Consider the following 20,811-nt stretch of genomic DNA (forward strand, 5'->3'; position numbering starts at 1 on the left):
CAGGCAGGGATGACCAACCCAACCATGCATCTTGTATTGACAGTCCTTCCCTCCTGATTTTGCTCTGTCCCTCACTTCTGCCCCCCGAGGGGCACAGACTTTGTAAATGCCCTGCCAACAAGCATGACCCCAGGTCTGCCATGGGAGAGAGCCAGATTATACCAATTTGAATGCTTCCTCATCACCTGAGCTATTTAATGATGTTCAACGCAACTGGATTTTTTTTTTTTTTTTTTTTTTGCATTTTCCTCAGTGATTTCCTCCCCCGGACACAGAATTTTAGGAATCCAGAAAAGATGTCATTCAAAGATTATTTACTATCTTTTACCAACTTTCTCCTTTAACTGACACTGTCATTATTTACATGGAGCTAGATCTAAGCATTGACAAAAGAACAACAGGGATGGAGGGAGGATGGAGAGGAAAGGGAGGAAGGAAGGAAAGAAGGGTCAAAACAAGTTTGTTAACCCTTTCAGAGAACTGAGAATCCATAGTGTTTTGGAGAAACTATTTCTTATGATTACATTTTTGCAATAACAGAATTCTAAGATGCTACTTATAACTATGTTAGAGATTTTTTTTTTATTTGCCCTTCTGTTTTCTTGTTTTCCAGTTTCTCCCACTCTTCTTTTGGTCAGCTGTGTGGTGGGAAACAGAGCAGAGCCTCAGGGCTGGAACAGAGGGAAAGGATTGGAGGCAGAGTCTGAGGCCCCCACTATGAGGGATGGCCTAGAAACACACTGGGGGGCAGGAGGGCAGAGACCATATTAGACGCCTACTCTAGACCTACAGGACTTCCTTCTGCATCTTTTTAGGAAACCCATAAGTGAAACACACTATATGTGTTCCTGAAAATTTGATGTTCTGCTTGTTATTCATAAAAACTACATATCTACTCTGCTCTCTTACAGAACAGCATAGATACTCTTTAGTACAGAATGCTACACTTTCCTTGATCATTTTTCCTGCCAAGGGGTATAGTTCGGGTTCTTTGGATACACATCAAACTGACAGTTATTTCTGGGAGGGGACGAGGATTGTCCTGGTAATCAAAGGGAAATTAACCTGCATCGATAAATTTTAATGTCTTACAAGGAGAACTTACTCATGTATTACTTGAGGAACTGAAAAGTAATAGTTTTTAAAAACTCTCATGTTTTAGTTGACATAAAAAGGCAGGTCAACAGGCGGTACAGGAAATTGCCCCCCCCCCCTTTCTCACAGATCACCTGCTGTGCTTTGGGACAACCCTCCTGTTTTTGAACTGCTTGTTATTCCCAACAATTGCATCTTGGTTTTGGTGTTAATTATAACCTCATTCTCTGTGTGTCAAGTGTTAACCTCACAAAACATCACTGCCTCTATCTGCTTCCTCACCTGCTCTCTTGAGTTCCATATCTGCTCCTCCAACGGTCTGCAAGCCACATGCCCCACATGCCCTTCCCTGTTGGCTTTCTGCCCAGCTCTGTCCTTTGAAAGCATGGTCAGGAGATGACAAACCAGGAGGAAGAGAGAACTTTCTGCTTCTGGTCCCCACAGCAGTGGACATTACTGGCAGTGGCTGGTTGTCGCTGTTAGGGTAGAAGGGATGGGCTGGTGGCAGCAGCCTCTCCTGGTACCTACAACTCTGGAATTGGTAGCATCTCTAGATGAAGCTGCAGGTGCAGGTTCAGGGCATCTGACTTGGAAGCACAAGCAGATTCCTGATCTCTGCACATCATTCCTTCCTTGGCATTCCCTTGGTGCCCTCCTCTTGCTCTGTTTTACTTCTCCAGTCCTTGTGAGTCCTGTGTATCCAACCTCCTCTACTTGAAACCTTTAGCATGGTTTTGTTTTCCTGACTGGACACCACCTGACTCATTACTTTTAGCTCTAACAGCATCCAGTGTAGTTTCCAGTGTAGAAGTATTTACCCAGACTATGTTAATTTCTCTTTTATACACAACTTTAAGCCTCGATGCAGGCAAAGCACAATACATTCTCATTTCACTCAACATGGGCTGTAATACACGAGATTGACTGGACCTTAGAAAGTAGTAATGAGGGCCTCAAAGCAGAGAATCTTATTTTGTAAATGTAAAGAGTGAGCATGTCAGTAAAATACAAAAATGTCAAGAAGTCAAGAAGTTTTGTTCTATTGACCAGATGTTTAATGTCCATGATGCAAAGCATCTAAGTGTTTGGAAACACCTAGATGATTGGGTAAGACTTCCCAGGTAGCCTGATGTTATGCATCCACAGTGTTGGAAGGGACTTAGACAGTTGCAATAGTTTTAGGAGTCGTATTTTTAGCAGATGAGAGCAAAGTGCCTAAAACACAGAGTCGCATTCTCATCACGTGGATCTCTGTGGCAATCAGCCTATTATGATGCTTTTAGGGAGGACACTGATGAGCCCTCTGTGGTTTCAGACATAAGAGGTCAGCAGCCCACAATGTTGGAATCACACAGCACCAATGGCAGACAAATAAAGCCTGCTCAGAATACATATATTAATACGCCACAGCTAATATTTCTGCACAGTTTGTTTTCTCAGCAGTATTTTGCTATCTAGGGACCCCCCAAAAATGTGTTTTGCTTTACAAGTGAGACATGATTGATGCTTTACTAGGAGAGACTTTTCATAACAGAACAGATGTCTCCTGACAAGAAAGTTATTGGGAGAAGCAAACTGCATGATTGCAATAACGTTAAGGTTCAGGCTTAAGCAAAAGATTGTGAGAGAGTGTGGGGAAGGGCACTGGGGAGAGAGAGAAAGCAAGTATGAATAAGAGAGTGAGATACAGTTAGGTCTGAGTTGACATCCTTAACCTACCGTATTACCTTCCTCTGTGATCTATGCCTGCGGCAGAGAGCTCTCAGGAGGCTAACATACGCAAGCTTTAAAAAGGCCAATCTCTGCACATATTCATTTGTCAACATCTTAGCAGCAGGCAGCAACATCTCTTTTTCCAGACTCTCTTAACTTCAGCATAGCAAAATGTTTTTACTTGCGAATGAAAGGTGGTATTTCTCTCATTCCAACATGACAGAGTCAGAATCCTGCAACGTGCAGAGTATTGAATCGCTTAGAATTTTATTCTTGTGCTAATTCAACTACAATGTTTTTTTTTTTTCCTCATTGCTATCAATTTGTGCAGAACATAAGGCTAGGAGAGCGAAGAGGACAGGTTTTAGAACTAACAGGCTGTCTGGATAGAGTGAAAAAAAGAAGGTAGAGCTACGCGCTTCCGTAAGAAAAGGAAGCCCTGCACTTAAAGCAAAAAGCCAAGAGCTTGGTGTTGAGGAGGTAAGTGGAAGTAACAGATCCAAGTGGAGAGAATTTACTTCAAAAACTTGATAACACAGTTTCTTGAGAATCTTTTACTCAGTTGAGTAAAATACCAAATACAATTATGCAGATCCTTAATATATAGCGATCATCCTAGTCGAGTGTGTCATTATGTATGTGGATGGTTCCAGTAGAAAAGATAATGGTGTTTCCCATTATATAGAAAGTAATACATTCCTAGGTCTGTGACCTGCTCTCAGAATATTTTTCAACATCGCTTGCCTCTCTCTCTTAGATTCATGGTCTAAATATGTCCACCAGTCATCCGTCTCTGGGTTCTTTATTCCAGGTTGACTATTACATACTACTGCTCTTAGTTTCTACCCGCATTCAATGTTATTGAGGTTGTATTTTAGGGAAACTGGATAGCATTTCTTCTCCACATCCTGCTTGAAATGGTTCCATTTCTCATCACACTGCAGTGCTTTAGAAACACCAGCTGCAAAAAAAAAAAAAAAAAAAAAAAAAAAAAGAAACACCAGCTGCCCTTCTTCTTTGAAGGTGTCCTGTCAGGCCAAGGAGCACATGACAAGGGACACTTCAGTGATGTTTGACAGGTCTTACCCTGCTGTGCAGTACTAGCTCATAATTGTACACCCTAAGCCAAGTGAACCACTCCCAGAAATGCTTTAGTTAGGATTTTGTCAATCAGAACTATGCAGTCACTTAAAAGATGAAATATGTTCAGTATTGGTAGGCCTTCAGTTGTCTGGGAAATTGATGCCAAAATCTCAAGCACCCAACAAACAAGCCATTTGGAATCTGTAATGTGTCTTTCAACCTCTTAGCTTATTTATACAAGATTTTCACACACTTAGATGATGAATATGGGTCTGGTTTCTCTTGTGACAAGATCTGTCTAGGATTGGCTTCTCTAGGAATAAGTAAGCTTTTAAAATTGGGTTATCTTCTTGAACTCAGACTATTAGTATATAACAGATTATGATCATCTCTCAAGGAATTTTGATAATAGTCATAGCATATCGAATCTTAAATATTTTTCTCCAGAGGAATGTAAACGTTTATACACTGAAATATGGATAGGATGAAAACCAGAGAGTGGTGTTTCCTGCAGATGTCCTCCTGTGAACGTGAGGTTGGAAGTTGCTTATGACAACAACAACAACAAAAAGCCTGTGTATTTAAAACTTGGAAGCATTAACAGAATGTGCTGAATTAATCAGGTCCCACAGCCAAATACTGTTCTTGTAGCCCATGTGATATCCAGGGTTAGCTTAGGGTACAAAGGTAACCCTCACTATATTGAGCACAAAATTCAGGGGGAAAAAAAAGCAAAACTCTAAACAGAGATTTCTCTGAACTGTTGCTACCAGGAAGGATGTTAAATTGTGCAAAAGAAAAAGAATCTTGATATGGTTAGATTTATACTTTACAAATTGCACTTCAAGCCAAGAGGGAACTCTTCTCATGAGAAATGTGGAGTAGAGCGTTCTGTTTGCTGCAGGGAGGCAGGCGGACTCAGAGAGCAGAGAAAGAAGCTCGTGGAGGCCGAGCCTCTGGCTAAGAGCCATTCCCATGATAACGTTCTCCATTTGGCAACCAGCACTCTCCAGAGCACTTTAAATTTGTATGAAAAGTTATTAATAAATGTTTAATATTTGAGGCAAATGGAGCAATTGCATCAACAGAGATGGAGAATCTGAAAATAGTTATAAGGACATTGGATGTGAAAAGATTAATATATTGGTTGTGGAGCACAGACAAGAATCAGAATGAAAGAGGCCACTGGGCCCCGGGCAGGGCAGTGGGGGGGGTCATTGCTCAGTCATGATGACAAACTATTAACACAAGTTCCCAGTGAAGAGGAAACTGAGACCCCTATCAGAATTACATGGTGGATCCTCTTGGTTCTCTTTCTAGGGTGCAGGGATAGTCCTATTCAGTAAATCTTTTTACATATTTTTCTGTCATCTTTTGAGTCAGAAACCTAGAAATATCCACCTAGATAGATTCTGCATGTCACTGAGTGACCTTCCCATCCTTGAGAGCATCTTTAGTAACTAGGACAGATCTTAATTTGATTCTGAAAAGTAATATTTGATTTATTAAAATCAAAACAAAAATTATATTTTCCTAAATCCTTGAAGTTCAACCAGTAAATCATTTTATTCTATCCAGTCATCTGGTAAATTTTAACAAACATCAAGAGAAGCATTTTAGTAACTATGTTTAACTGGATCTATCAGTTTATTGTATTAGATTTTCTTTTGAAATACTTCAAATGCATCTTATAAACAAAACACTTTAAGTACTTTTTAAAAAAAGATTTTATTTATTTATTCATGAGACACAGAGAGAGGCAGAGACATAGGCACAGGCAGAAGCAGGCTCCCTGCAGGGAACCCGATGCAGGACTCAATCCCAGGACCCCGGGATCATGCCCTGAGCCGAAGGCAGATGCTCAAACACTGAGCGACCCAGATCCTCCACCTTTAAAGTACTTAAAGCATTTTTATAAATCTAATAAATTTAGCTTATAAATTACAGTGAGCACCAAGTCATTCTAAATTTTTAGCATTGTTTATGAACAATAATTTTCTCCTACTTTCTAACTTAAAGTCACGAGCCTAAGTCAATTCTCATTTTATAAATTAAAACTTAAGTCAATCTCCTACATTCTCTGAAATGCCAAAATCTGTTAAAAATACTGACATAACACATAGGTGAAGTACTTTCCAGACAACACAAAAGTATGAATGCTTTGAATTTATTTTACTATTTCTATACTTATATCTGGCTGGAATTAAACCATATGTCCCATGTATTAATAAGGGAATAAAAAGAGTTGAAATTCAACTCATGCAGAAGAAATCGTTATTTACAACCAGCCTCTATTCCTACGGTATTAGCATCCATTTTTATTGGTTGGTTGCAGTGGTGTGGTAAACCAGTTTTCCAGAACAGAAAGCCCCTGATTTGTAGCATTTGTCACTTTCTGTGGTGTAAATACTTCACCAACAGATGATTTCAAAGTACCAAAGACTTAATAACTGGCTGATAAAATTCCTAAATATTTAGCAATTAGTTCTCAAGGGTCAGTTTAAGTGGACTTCAGCACAACACTGGTTGTTCCCTAAGCTGCATTAGTTTTTAAATATTTTGATTATCACTCAAGGGTAGAAGTTTAATTTATAAAAAAGATACTTCAAGACACATTTCATATATATATATATGTATATATTATATTATTTATGTATATATAAAATTCCCATTATACGTGAAGTAATACATTCCTTAGGCCACAAACTGTTCTTAGAATATATTTCAACAAGTGAACACTGTTTGTCTCTCTGTCTCTTAGATTCATAGTCTAAATATTCTCATAAGTCATCTGTCCCTGATTTCTTTATTCCAGTATATGATTTATGTAATAATTTAGTGTGTGTGTGTGTATATATATATATATGTTATATATATGATATATATATATTACTGGTGGGAACATAAAAAATGCTACAGCCACTTTGGAAATAGTTTGGCAGTTCCTCAAATTTTTAACCATAGAGTTACTATATGACAGTAATTCTATTCTTACATACATATACCTAAGAATAATGAAAAAAACATGTCCACATAAAACCTTTTCAGTTCATGTCCATGGTTTATGCTAGCTAAAAAGTGGAAACTACCCTAATGTCCATCAAATGATGAATGAAAAAACAAGCTATGGCGTATCCATACAATGGCATATTACGTGGCAATGACTTGGAATGAAGAATTGACATATGTTGCAAAACGGATGAACCTCAAGAACATTATACTGAATGAAAGTTAGTCACAGAAGTTCACATACTACATAACATCACTTATATAAATGTCCGTAATGGGCAAATCTATAGAGACAGAAAGTAGGTTGGTGTATGTCTAGGACAGAGGGGTACAGCTGAGGGCTTGGGGGTGATGAAAATGTTCTGAAATTAAGTTAAGGTCTTGGTCACACAATTCTATAAATGCTATATGGTTAAAACAGGTGAACTTTATGGTATATCAAATTGTATCTCAATAAAGCTATTTAGAATACATTTGTTTGAACAAGATATAGTTTTATTTCTTTCTCATCTAAGAGTTTAGAAGTAGATGGGTAGTAAAGTGACTCCTCTATTTGGATTGACTAGACTGTCCCATCTCCAAAATGTGTTCTATATTTTAAAGTAAAGCAGTTGTAACCATTTCCCATCTAGCAGGAAGGGAGTAAAAAGCTAGGGTACTGCACACTCAGTTATTTTAATGGAAAGACCAGGAAGGAGCATAACTCAGCACTGTTCACATTGGGTTGTCCACAATTTAGTGATATGGTTACAGTTACAAGGGAGTCTGATGTGGACTAAAGTGTAGTCCCTGGATGGGTTTTTGTGAATCCAGCTAAATCTCAGCAGGTCCAGCTATGAAAAGAAACAGAAAACAGATATTTCAGTTCCCCAGGTGAATCTATAATACCCACTAATTAAATAATTCTACCTTTTCAAGATAACTAGGGTTTTTATCCAAAGAACATTGAGGTTATCTTCTCAGCTTTCATATCTTCTCAGGTTTCATACTAACTAGAGAGATTTTTGAGGGAAGGGTCAAGAAAGGTGGAAGTGCATATAACCAATTTTTTGTATGTTCTTAAATAATGAGCTGAGCCACTTATGGTTACCTCAATGCCAATAGGGACTCAAAGTTCATGCCTTCTAAATGACTCCTGAAGACTTTGTCTTTGGGGTCTAGCATCACATTACCCAGTTTTCAAGTCTGATTTGAATCTGCAATCTTCTCACATAAGTCGCTGTATAATTAAATTGGATTCAACAAATCTACTTCTTTATTCTGAATTCTTTTCATACTCATCCTCTTTGCTTGAACTTCGACTTTTATTTAGATACTTAGGTGGCATTTGATTTTATTTAACGTTTGCTCCTCAATTGCAGTTGTGAAGATCACCCAACTAGCAGTGATTATCACAATCAGGATCTTAGCTCCCAAGTGTGCAAAACCAGATAAGAAGTGTAACTTAGTGAATGCTATTATCAAGCTTATGTTGTCCTCTGAAGACCAGGGTTGAGGCCATTTTTGCTTTCAGTAAGGATAAAATGTGTTAATTAACAAAGACTAAAGTTAGCCATTGCTGTTTCATATGCTCAGATGGTGCCTTCCTTTATCATCCTGTGGCCAATAGGCTTGGAAAGATCACTTTGATAAGTATCTCTGATTTCTTTAAGAATCATTCTTCTATCTTATTAGTATCTTGAGTTATAAATGAAAAGCATCTGTGTTACTGATAATTCCCTCATTCTTTTTTGTTATGATTATGAACAGTTGCTGGACAGCCATTTATATTCTGGCCTCCATTAATAACATATTTGACCTGGTTATTGTCCTAATCCCCTAAGGTCCTCTTAGTAAAATGGAGGAAAGAAAATATGTCACAGGGTGGTGGCAAATGTTAAGCAGAAATATAAAACACTTAGCACATGGCAAGTTCTCAGAAATGTTAGCAATTACTATTTTCAAATGATAATTTGCATGTTCTGAGACAAATGTCTGCCAAATATTGTGATTTATCATTGAGGGAAAAAAAAAGAAAAAAAAGAAAAAAAAACATACTTCTTTCAGGGAAAAAATGTCATCTCAGATTTTTCTTAGTATGTATAACAATCCTTCATATATAGGTAAAAAATCATCTTTTTAATGTATATGGCAATAGTATTCTCTTTTATTTCACTTCCTGTCCTTTTTCCATACTTTGGGATCCATATTTTCTGTGTTGAGTGGGGTTTTCCTGGTTTTCCTCCAGGGACCTTGGTTTGATAAAAGTGGAAGATGATTAGGACACCATCTTTCTTATATCTCTCTCATTTGAGGTAATTGTTGGGACCTAAGCAGGGGTCTAAGGACATGTAGTACTGCAGGAAGTCACTCCTGGCCCTTCTGTGTCCAAGTACACACAGCCCTCAGCTGTATTTGGTGCACCATGGGCAGAAAGCTTGTGCTTTACGACTCACTCTGTAAGTAATAGCACTTCTGGGAAGTAATTCACGTATCAATGGAATATTCTTTTGTGGGCTTCTATGTTGAAAACAGTCATTGTCCTTCATGCATTGCATATGCTGGTATTGGCCAAGGCAGCCTCATCAGCAAGAAAAATTATTTGATTCTCCACAAAAATCTGGACATGATCAGGTCTAGAACACATAAGAATGATCTTAAGATTTTTCTATCTCTATATACATATATTCCCACACACAAAATATGATTTTACAATTACGAACACATACAGGCATGTGTATGTATGTATTATATGAAGCTTGATCAATACCGAGAGGCAAAATTCAGGAGAAACTGAAAATTTTTAAAGAAAATTAAGAGCTGGGATCACTGGGTGGTGCAGCAGTTTGGCGCCTGCCTTTGGCCCAGGGCGCGATCCTGGAGACCCGGGATCGAATCCCACGTCGGGCTCCCAGTGCATGGAGCCTGCTTCTCCCTCTGCCTATGTCTTTGCCTCTCTCTCTCTCTCTCTCTCTGTGACTATCATAAATAAATAAAAATTTAAAAAAGAAAGAAAGAAAATTAAGAGCAGTATTCTATTATTCAGGGACTGGGATTCAGATGTTTTCTTTCTCTGAAAGTTTTATGTGATATTTTCACCTTTATCTATTGATTCCGCATGGCTGTCCTTTCCTGGACATCCAAAGAGTGAAAATATCCAACTGGTTTTAACTAAAGCAGATTAAACAACTACCCAAGAACTACAAAGTTCTAACTCAACAACTACAAATTTCCTTTAACCAGAAATAGAATTTGATTCGAGGGATGCCTAGTGGCTCAGCCTTTGAGCATCTGCCTTTGGCTCAGGGCGTGATCCCCGAGTTCTGGAATCGAGTTTCACATCAGGCTCCCTATGAGGAGCCTACTTTTCCCTCTGCCTGTCTCTCTGCCTCTCTCTCTCTGCATCTCTCATGAATAAATAAATAAAATATTTAAAAAAATAATTTGATTCAAATTTCTACATTCAAAACAAATTTAAAAACTTCTCTCCCCCCAAATTGCCTTATCTCCCAATGTCAGGCCTATGACCTAGTCAGCCAAAGAATGGGTCAGATTGGTAGGAAGTGGAATTCTGTTGGCTGCCAGTCCCACAACTGCAAGAGAGAGAGGCACATAGGACTCATGCCATTCTTCCAGAGATCAGGTGTCCAATGTTAGGAAGTGGATAGGCAGTGTCTACAAGGTCTAAGCCAGAAACACATGGTCCAAGGGGCCATTTAATACACAATCTCAAAAATGATAGCAAATTATGAATGAAAAATCAAATGCTCTAATCACGTAGGCCATGGCTTTCTTGTATCAGAGTTTGTGAGTATCAGAGGGGAAAAGAACAAAGGTCTAAGATAATAACTACATACACGATACCAGTGGAACTTCTAATGCAGACTAAAATCCATATTGTAGCCTAGATTTTCCTGAGATGCTTTTACACTCTACATATTTGCAAAGAGAAAAGTATAACTGAAAAAAGAAATTAATGCACACGAAGGCAAATTGGGTCAGCATCAGTAAGTCAGAACTGACCTTGAAATCAGGAGGCCTGAGCTTCAATGTGATCATCTGGCAGCTGACTGTCTGATTCTGAGAAAAATAAGACAACTAGGATCTATGGAACACATTTTGCCAGGCCTGAGCAGGATGCTGTATATATTGTTATGCCATTTAACCATCTTAAAACCTCTGTGAGTTACATAAATTACTGCTATTTTACTGCTGAAAAAAAGTTCTGCATGGCTATAGTCTGTGTTGGAAGAGGATCAATGAACAGATTCCTAAACCTGTTTAAGTCATTTTTTTTTTCTTTTGGTAAGCAGAAAAGATTTTCATCTGAATCCTATCACATGAGAGATTAGTATTGTCAATTCAATATACCTTCTTATACCATCTAATATCTTGATGCCCATCTTCACCATGTATTTGCTAAAGGTTAAATTCACATGCATTTTGTTTTTTATGTTGAAGTAAACATTTGATTTGGGAATCCTCTCACATAATGATTTGAAACCCATTGTTTTAGTTCTTTGAGTCAGTGATTCTGTATATTAGCAGAAAAATAATAAATGGAATGTTTTAAAATAAGAAAATATGTACATGGCAATTAGCCTGAATATAAGGAAAGTTATCACTAATATTATTGTAGATAATTTTTTCTATGCAATAATAAATACCCTCCAATAATTAATATGCTTATTTTGAACACCTTAGCAAATGAGAGCAAGCACTAGTGTGTATCAGAGTAGGCTATCTTCTGACCTGAGAGCAAGAGGAAATCACATTTCTCAGTTATACAAACAATCCTTTAAGACATGATGCCTCGTCACATTATCAGAAAGAATAATGTCTTATATGAGCCAACTCATTTTCTAAGGACCTTCTATGGGTCTTAGTTTGTACGTGGGTCATAAATGTCACATTTCCATCAGTTGATTGCAGAGAGATTAATAAAGACAGAGTTAATTATACAATGATGTAGGTCAATTGTTTCTCAAGAAAACCAGAAAATTTTTTTTAAAGAGACGAAGTTAACGCAAATGAGCAAGAGTGAAGTGTCAAAGTTACCACCTCTTGGCTTGAAGGGGCAAAGGGAGGGAGTGATTACTAGATACCCGTCAAGAGCTGTGGCCTTATGGGAGGAAACAGAGCTGGAGACGACCGATGACTTGGCCCAGAGTGAGATTGAAGAATAAATACCTCTACTTTTCTCTTGCCTTCCTAATTCTTATTGTACTTTCTATCGGCTATGTCAACTGGAAGCCAGAGGAAAGAGTGATCGATGTAATCGATAGAGGTCAATTTCTCCAGTCCAGGGCAGTGTGGTGAAAGATGGAGAGCAAACAGGGTATCCAGACAAATGCTTTTCTAATAGCAATTCACTTATTCATTCTTCTTTTCGTTCAATGCACGCACATTTGTAAGCACCAATTGTGTTCAAGATGTAGTATTTCCTGTAAAGGTTGATGTAGGAAGAAGAAGGAGAAGGAACTGCATAAGGAATTGTCCATTTCTCAAGATAATAAGAAAAATATATGAAGAATGTTGAAGCAGAGAATGATAGGCATAAACTGAGTATATGGAAGTCTTACAGGAATTCAATGTAACAGAAAAATAATTAAAGCAATGAGGAAGGGCTTCATGGGAGGCATAGCATCTGAAATTGGTCCTGCAGAATGGACAAAATATCGATGGAAACAGGTGATGGACAGATATCCCATATGGAGAAAAATAGTGGGAAACAAGGAGGTGGCAGGAGGTAACCTATGTCCAAGGAAGTCGATTGCCACGGAGTGCTCCTTTGATGAAGTCGTGAGCAATAAAATCAGAAATTAAGTCAGATAAAGCAGACTACCTGCCTGGTCCCAATCACACACATGTGCTCACACATGCTCACACCCACACATGTGTAGTCAAATCAAGGCTGTGCTAGTGCAAAGCTTCAGCAAGTCATTTCTGAGGAAAATGCAAATACAATGCGGTGGATGGGAATTATACAATCTGACATGAGTGTATCCTCTGTTGGAAGACAAAACCCAATATGCACGCTGAGCATTCTCTCCTTTATTCTAGCTTTATTCTAACTTTATTCTAGCACTGTTTCCAGGGCCCGATCGCAATTGGGATAAGAGCACCATCTAGTGTGTTCCAGTCTTATGTAAAGTTCAAGGACTTTTGATCTGTTTCTAATATTATTACCCAGACATGACAAAAGGACTGAAACAACAACAGTAAAAACCCCTCCCATCTATTGTAGGCTTCAAAATTTGCAGTTTAATAAATTGGAATTTGTTGGGATTTATACGATTTCTAAAGAATCCCCCTAAAAGAAAATTGCCCTGTTGTCATCAGTACCTGAAATAAAGACAGTAGAAAAAGTAATTTCTCGTCATTTTGTGGTCTGCACAATCTGGCAGCTAAAATATAAAGAGCACCCCCCCCAAAAAAAAAATAAAATAAAATATAAAGAGCAATATTAATTAATTTTTGGTGTAAAACAAATGACACCTTTATTTATAGGTATAATTTTAAACATATAAACTAAGCAACACGTAGCACGTACATTAAATATCAATGATCACCACTGAATTATAAAATGTAAAATAAGAGCTTTGATGACTATTTATTTTAGTAATCGGAATGTGAAGAGGAACTTTGAGCCATACATCATAAACTAATTCTGGAAAATATTCAGGTCATGAACCAGGAAAACTGTCACTGTCAAAATTGAGGGGAATCTCAATTTTGTTTGTCCTGCTGCTGTCTGTGCTAACAGAAGAACAAGAGAATGATGGGAAGTGGTGTAACCAAGGCCCAGACTGAGGAGGAAGCAAAGAAGGCAAAATGGAGAACAGTGGGAACTCAGGGACCAAAGAATGAAAGTCACACCTCTTATCTCCCTATTTCCTATCCTTCAGAAGTCTACATTTGGACGTCACACCTGCAAGTCCACAAAGTCTTTTTAACTAAGCCAACAATGTATTTGCTTATCAGCATTACAAGTGTAACAGAATAACCCAAAAGACTATGCTGAAGCAAATACTACTCAGCAGAGACAATGCCCACACCTCCGCTGGGGATCCTGCAATGCACCCAGAGAGCATTCATGGAAAGAATGCAGCTTGCTCTTTGGTGCCTCTCCTAACTAATTTTGTTGATACATCTGAGAAGAAATGATACTAGCTCAAATGAAATCTAACCCAGCATTTCCTGAGTGGGATACTTCATGTGGCAAATATGTAGACCGAATGGTGAGAAAGAGCAAGGGGATAGAGGCTGTATTTCCCATTGCTTTTATGCTATGCTTTCAGGACCACTGCCTGGACGGGAATGTGCCCTTCCATCAGAGTGAGCCGCTGTTACCCACATGGGTTAAGGCCTCGCATGGCCATGTCTTGTTGTCAGTTGAATTAAGTGGGAGAAAATTTCTACTTTCTCAATCAAATATATTTGAAGCACATAAACATGCTTTAAAGGTCACAAAAAATAATATTAAACACTTTTTCACCATAGGAGGTCCAGTACTCATGCTTCACTTCAGTGGACACACCAACCACCTGCGGAGTTTATTTATTTATTTATTTATTTATTTTTAATTTTTATTTATTTATGATAGTCACACACACAGAGAGAGAGAGAGAGAGAGAGAGAGAGAGAGAGAGAGAGGCAGAGACACAGGCAGAGGGAGAAGCAGGCTCCATGCACCAGGAGCCCGACATGGGATTCGATCCTGGGTCTCCAGGATCGTGCCCTGGGCCAAAGGCAGGCGCTAAACCGCTGCGCCACCCAGGGATCCCAACCTGCGGAGTTTATTAGCAATGCAAAGCCCAGAGCCTCCTCTTCAGACCCACTGAATCAGAATCTCCTTGGGTAGGGTCAGGGATTTCATATTTTCAACAAGCACACTGGGTGATTCTCAAGTGAAAATATGTGGCTTTTTTTTTTTTTTTTAAGATTTTACTTATTTGAGAGAAAGAGAGCAGGAGCAGGGGGAGAGGGAGAAACAGACTCCCCCATTGAGCAGGGAGCCTCACTCAGGGCTCCATCCCAAGACCTCACTCCAAGACCTCAAGATCACTACCTGAGCCAAAGCCAGGCACTCAACCGACGGAGCCACCCAGGCACCCTGAAAATATGCTTTTATGAAAGCAATGTGAATCCCCTGGTTTTTCTTTTCTTCACTAATAAAAGATTTTTCTGTTTACTTCATGTAACCATTATTGTTTGCTCTTTGAACAAGAGGTCACATATATCGATAGATTCATATTATATAATTGTTAGCAACTGTGATTCTTATAATTTCTGATACATTTACTCTAATTAAGAGTTCAAAGTTCAAAATCTGAAATCTTCCATTTAAAACTGAAAGCATTTTCTTTCACTAAAAATGAAGTAACATCTTAACAAAAATATAAAATATTTGTTCCAGTGTCCACTGTAGACTTCTACGGGATATGCTGCTTTATTGCCCCCCTGCTAGGAGCTCACTACTCTCCAGTTACCAAGAACAACTAGCATCCAACTGTCTTTAAGGGTCATTTCCTTCCTCTGCATCTGTCTTCCTGGCTCTGCCTCTAATAGAACGTTCTTTTCTCCTCACGCTCTTCTGCCTAGCAAACTTCAATCTTTACAGACACAGATCAAATGTTACCTTTCTTGTGAATTCTTTCATGAGCTCCATTAAGTAGGATTGACCAGTTCCAACCCTATCTCCTCCTCTGCGCCCCTACATATAGAACATTAAATTGCATCTGTCTTTATGTGTGTCTCTCTACCAACCAAGCAACAAGCCTTCAAGGGAGGAGGGTTTCTCCATCATTTTATAGTCCAGTATCCAACCCAGAGTAGAAAGTCAATAAATGTTCATAAGCCATAAATAAGAGTTTCTAGGTCAAATGTGTGAGCAACCCCAAGCACCTGGTCATCTTGAAATCTGGACCAAAGTAAATTTTGTTCTAAAGGAGTAATTTGAAATGTCATGGAAAAACACCAACTATTTCAATAGCGAAAATATGAAAGTCCTCATTTGGTCTCAATATCATTAATTTGAGAACAGTTCCTTGTTTCTCAATCTATTACTAATTTAAAAGAATATATATTTGAGCCGAATAAAAATGTGTGTGAAGTGGTAGAAAATGTAGAGGCAGCATCTCTAAACTTCTCCCCTAATAATACTAATCTGGGATTCTTTGAGATTCTTTATTTTGTTTTCTTTCATGTCTAGATAACAAAGTTGCACAGAGCTGTTGCTATCTGGGGAATAAGAAAATCTATCGCACACTATTCGTCATTTCCCAGTCAATTATAGGAATGTCCAGAATTCTTCATTGTTTCTTAAAACAAGAAATGTATCTGGGACACCTGGGTGGCTCAGTGGTTGAGCGTCTGCCTTTGGCTCAGGTCATGATCCTGGGGTCCTGGGATTGAGTCCCATATTGGGCTTCCTGCAGGGAGTCTGCTTCTCCCTCTGCCTGTGTCTCTGTCTCTCTCTCTGTCTCATGAATAAATAAATAAAATCTTAACAACAACAACAACAATGTTGTTGTATCAGAAAGGAGCAATGTCTCAAGAATATGAGTAGACCCCCAAGTGACAAGTCCAGCAGAGTACCTTCCATGTCATATATTCTCAAGATATTTGCCGAAATAAACCTAAGACACTGATGTAAGTAAAGATATAAAAAAGTAAAGACATATTTGTTATAGGTTAGTATAAAGTAAATATTGCATAGAATTTTAGATTGCAAAGTATGAGGGCTCTTGGCAGTAAATTGGCCACTAATAAACACTAACCAGATGATAGTCAGCAAAGATGCCCCATCTGTTTACATTTGCCAGACACTACATAAGACATTTGGTTTAGTAGTAATAACAGTATTGAGTGAAAGAGAGTTTTAAAAAGCACACATACACTGCATTTCATGTTTTAACATGGGAAATTCACATCAGCAGAAAGTAAAAGTACAGCTGTTTCTAGCATTTTGTCAAGGATAAAACTATTACCACTTCTTAGTCTCAGAACTGGACTTACTAAAGTAAGAACATGTGGGCTCTATCATTTATTTATCACTTACATCCTATAACTGCAAATAAAAACACATATCTGAAATGAAAATGTTTCCCATATAATTTTTTTTAGTAGTACAGAAAAATATGCTATATTCACCGATAGAATTCACAAGCATCTCTGCCAAACAATCACTGCAGAGCTTAAATTAATCAATACCAATCAACCTAAAGAAAGACAAGATAAAGTTAGTGATATTATGATGAATAAGTTTTCACATACCTATTATTGTCCTTCTGATTCCATTAAAGAAAACTCATGGGGAAAATATCAACATTTAGGATATGTGGCCTATAAAAGTAGTTGGGGTAAAGTCTGTAATTTATTTTTAATGCTTCTTGATTGAGAGCATATTGGGAATACGCTCTACTTATGAAAGAAAGAGAAAAATTTCAAAAGGTTATTTTCTTAAACACAAAACATAGCAATGATAATCATTTTAAAAACAGAGAATCACAGCTCAATAGCTGGAAAGCAACTATAGAGTACTAAGACCAATGATTAAAAATTGTATAGATATCCCTCTACATATATCTGTATTAATAAAACAATAAAACTTATATATGTCTCCTCACATGAAAATATCATTGCCTCCCTTTGGCCACACTAAAACACAGTGTCCTCAAGATTCCTTCAATTGTCTTTTCATGAAGTACACCACTTCAGGTTCTGCTTGTATGCAGGCTTATACAATATTTATTTGTGTGATCCCAGTGGCCTGGAACTTTCCGAAGCCTAGTGTGTCAATGTTATCTGCCAGCAACCTAAGCGTCCAGGTTAGGATTGGACAAAAATATGCTGCACATTTGTCTACACAAGTGTGGGGCTCTGTGAATGCCCCATCCCCACTCCATGGGCCACACCTCAACAGGCAACTGAATTCCAGGGAATGTATTCTTTTAGTCACTCCAAATACCTTAATCATATAACCCCTATTTGGAAAATAAATAAAATAAAATAAAATAAAATAAAATAATAAAATAAAATAAAATAAAATAAAATAAAATATAAAATAAAATAAAATAAAATAAAATAAAAAATAAAATAAAATAAAATAAAATAAAATAAAATAAAATAAAATAAAATAAAATAAAAATATTTCCATTATTTGGAAGTTTTCACAAGATTTGATATGGAGTTCACAAGAGCCCCGGCTTCAAACTGATGTTCAGACAAAAGCTGATTGTTGTAAGCTATTATTTTAATTATGAGGGGGGAGGGACACTAAGAGAGGGACAGACAGTAACTCAGGACAGGAAAATCAATGGTGTCGCCTAACTGAGCTCTAACGTCTTCATTTCATGAGAGAAAAGTCTAATCAAACCATGATTTATTGTTTCACTAGTGCTATCTTGTATCCATAGTTACATGTCAATTTCTAATCTGTCATCAGTATACTATAGGTTTCACTAAAGACTACCTGATAAATCATTTGACGTCAATGGAGAGCTCTTTGTATAGGATAATGTTACAATAATTAATAGAACACCCGGAAGTATTTTTCCAAACTTGATAAATAATTTTTACTGTGAAATAGTCCACTATCCCTAAACATTCTTCCCAAATTAGTTCCATATTCATTTATGTTTCAAATACAAATATCAATATCTGTTACTAAGTACCAAAAGCAGCTAATTAACCAAATTAGATTGAAGGAAAATAGCCCCAAAGAGCTTTATAATAAAAACCGAAAGAGATCTCCCCCCTTTTTTTTTTTTTAATCCAGTATAAATTATATGCAGGGACCTAATGAGCTCCATGAATCTGTTCTAAAAAAAAAAAAGAAAGAAAGAAAGAAAGAAAAGAGAGAAAGAAAAAAAAACAGAAGAGCTAAACTTTAAAACAGACATTTAGTACAAGATAACACTTAAAATCATTAGTGATCTTGTGACACTTCAGAGTTTAAAAGAATGTGTATATCCTTTAAAGAAATAGGTCTTTCTATTTATATGACAGTAAATGGCTCAGATTCAAAATCTACCCACAGCTCCTCCTTCCAAAGGGTGTTTGGCAATCTACAAACTTGACAGTTTCCAAGTGCACTGTATTATAATGGTACATTGCAGCCTCATCCAAACTCAAAATTTCCCATGTAAACTTAAATTTCTGTTCTTTGCCCCAATCTCAATTTTACAGAGCAATTATCTTTGACAAGAATTAATAAATCTGCTTTTTAAAAGACATTCACTATATTGCATGCTTGAAAGTTGCTAAGGAGGTAAATCCTAAATGTTCTTACCAGAAAAAAAAATATTATAATTATATGAGTTGATGGATGTTTTAACGACTCTTATTGTGGTAACTATTTAGCAATATATATGTGTATCAAATAATCACATTATACATATTTAGCTTATACAATGTTATATGTTAATTATATCTCAATAAAGATGGCAGAGTTGAGAGAAGGGAAGAAATGCACACATGGCAAAGTATATAGCCTTCCGCAGAAATCAATCATAATATTTAACATATGTCTCTGATAAACAATCATTTTCATTCATATCTCGCATGGTACAATTTTGAACAAATTTCCTAAAAGAACTTGGTTTGGAAGAAAGGGTGGATCAAAAGTCAATATGCTGGAGGTGCTGGAAACACCAACCCACGTAAAACATGGCACAGCACTTTACAAGACCAAAGATCCCTTATTTATTAAAAATAAAGATCTTTCATTTAGAAAACTATGTCTTTAATTTCAGGATGAACAAGAACATATTAAAATATGAAAAGCAATCATTTGATATATTCAGGTTATTGATTTTCTGAAAATTAACATGAATTAAATTCAACCAAAATTTATTGAGCAATAACTTTCAGCGGGCCAACATGCTAGGTTTAGGAGTATAGCAAAATGAAGAAAACCAGCTTCTCTCAAATTTCCTTCATCAAAAAGCATTGCTTTCCTTTTGATCTAAGACTCTTTCAACAAACAGAAAAATTCCACACCTTTCTTTGATGCCATTCAAAGCCTCAAAATACTTCACATTTTCTAAATTCAACACAAACCCACAACTCATATCATTTTAATATTTTTAAAAATTTTTTAAATAATTTTGTGGCATAAATTATACACAGTACAATGGGTCCGTTATAACTGTATAACTATTGATGACTTTCGACAAATAACCGTATAGTCATTACCCCTTTCAAGATACAGAACATTTCTATCATCACGGGAAGTTTCCTTGTGCCTCCTTTGCAATGGATCTACCCCATTTCCTGCCCCAGGCAGCCAACTTTCAGATTAGTCAGTACAGATTCCTTCTGCCTGTCCTAGAATATGCTATTAATGGAATCACAAAGCCTGTATACTTTGCACTCTGGCTCTTTTACTCAGCATGATCTTTTGAAGAATAACCATCTTGTTGCATTTCTTCCTTTTTTATTATTGAGTAGTATATTCCATTATATGTATATACCACACCTTTCTAATCTGTTCATCAGTTGGGAGATATTTAAGTCATTTCCAGTTTGGGGCTATTGTGAATAAAGCTGTCATGAATGGTTCTATGCAACTCTTTTTCATAATTGCTGTGGTTGAGTTTACATTTATAAGGTTACTATTAATTTTTCATCTGTCCCTTATGTTTTGGCTACCTTTCCACCCTTCTTTACAGTTGGTCAAATATTTTTAGTGCCTGTTTTATTTCCTCTGCTGGCTTCCTAGCTACCTATCTTTTCTTTATTTTTTAGTTGTTGCTCTAAGGCTAGTAGTATGTGTCACTTTAATTATTGCCCTATGGCAGTATTCATCTTACCAATCTTATTAGGGACAGCATTATATCTCCTTATATTTTACACTTTGAACTTTACAATTCTTTCTCCATTGTTCCCCCTAACAATCAACACAACCTTACCACTTCCTCCTTCCCT

At 37.1% G+C, this 20,811-nt stretch overlaps 1 long non-coding RNA gene across 1 annotated transcript in view; it reads right to left on the reverse strand.

The window, feature by feature from the left end:
* Positions 1-7,425: 7,425 nt before the first annotated feature.
* LOC111090357 overlaps positions 7,426-20,811 on the reverse strand; it is a 41,401-nt gene continuing 28,015 nt past the window's right edge. Inside the window, exon 4 of the long non-coding RNA XR_005371682.1 lies at positions 7,426-7,733. This is a non-coding gene — a long non-coding RNA (uncharacterized LOC111090357). The remainder of the gene's footprint in view (positions 7,734-20,811) is intronic.

The sequence above is a fragment of the Canis lupus genome, chromosome 16, assembly GCF_011100685.1.
Source record: "Canis lupus familiaris isolate Mischka breed German Shepherd chromosome 16, alternate assembly UU_Cfam_GSD_1.0, whole genome shotgun sequence".
Classification (NCBI taxonomy): domain Eukaryota; kingdom Metazoa; phylum Chordata; class Mammalia; order Carnivora; family Canidae; genus Canis; species Canis lupus.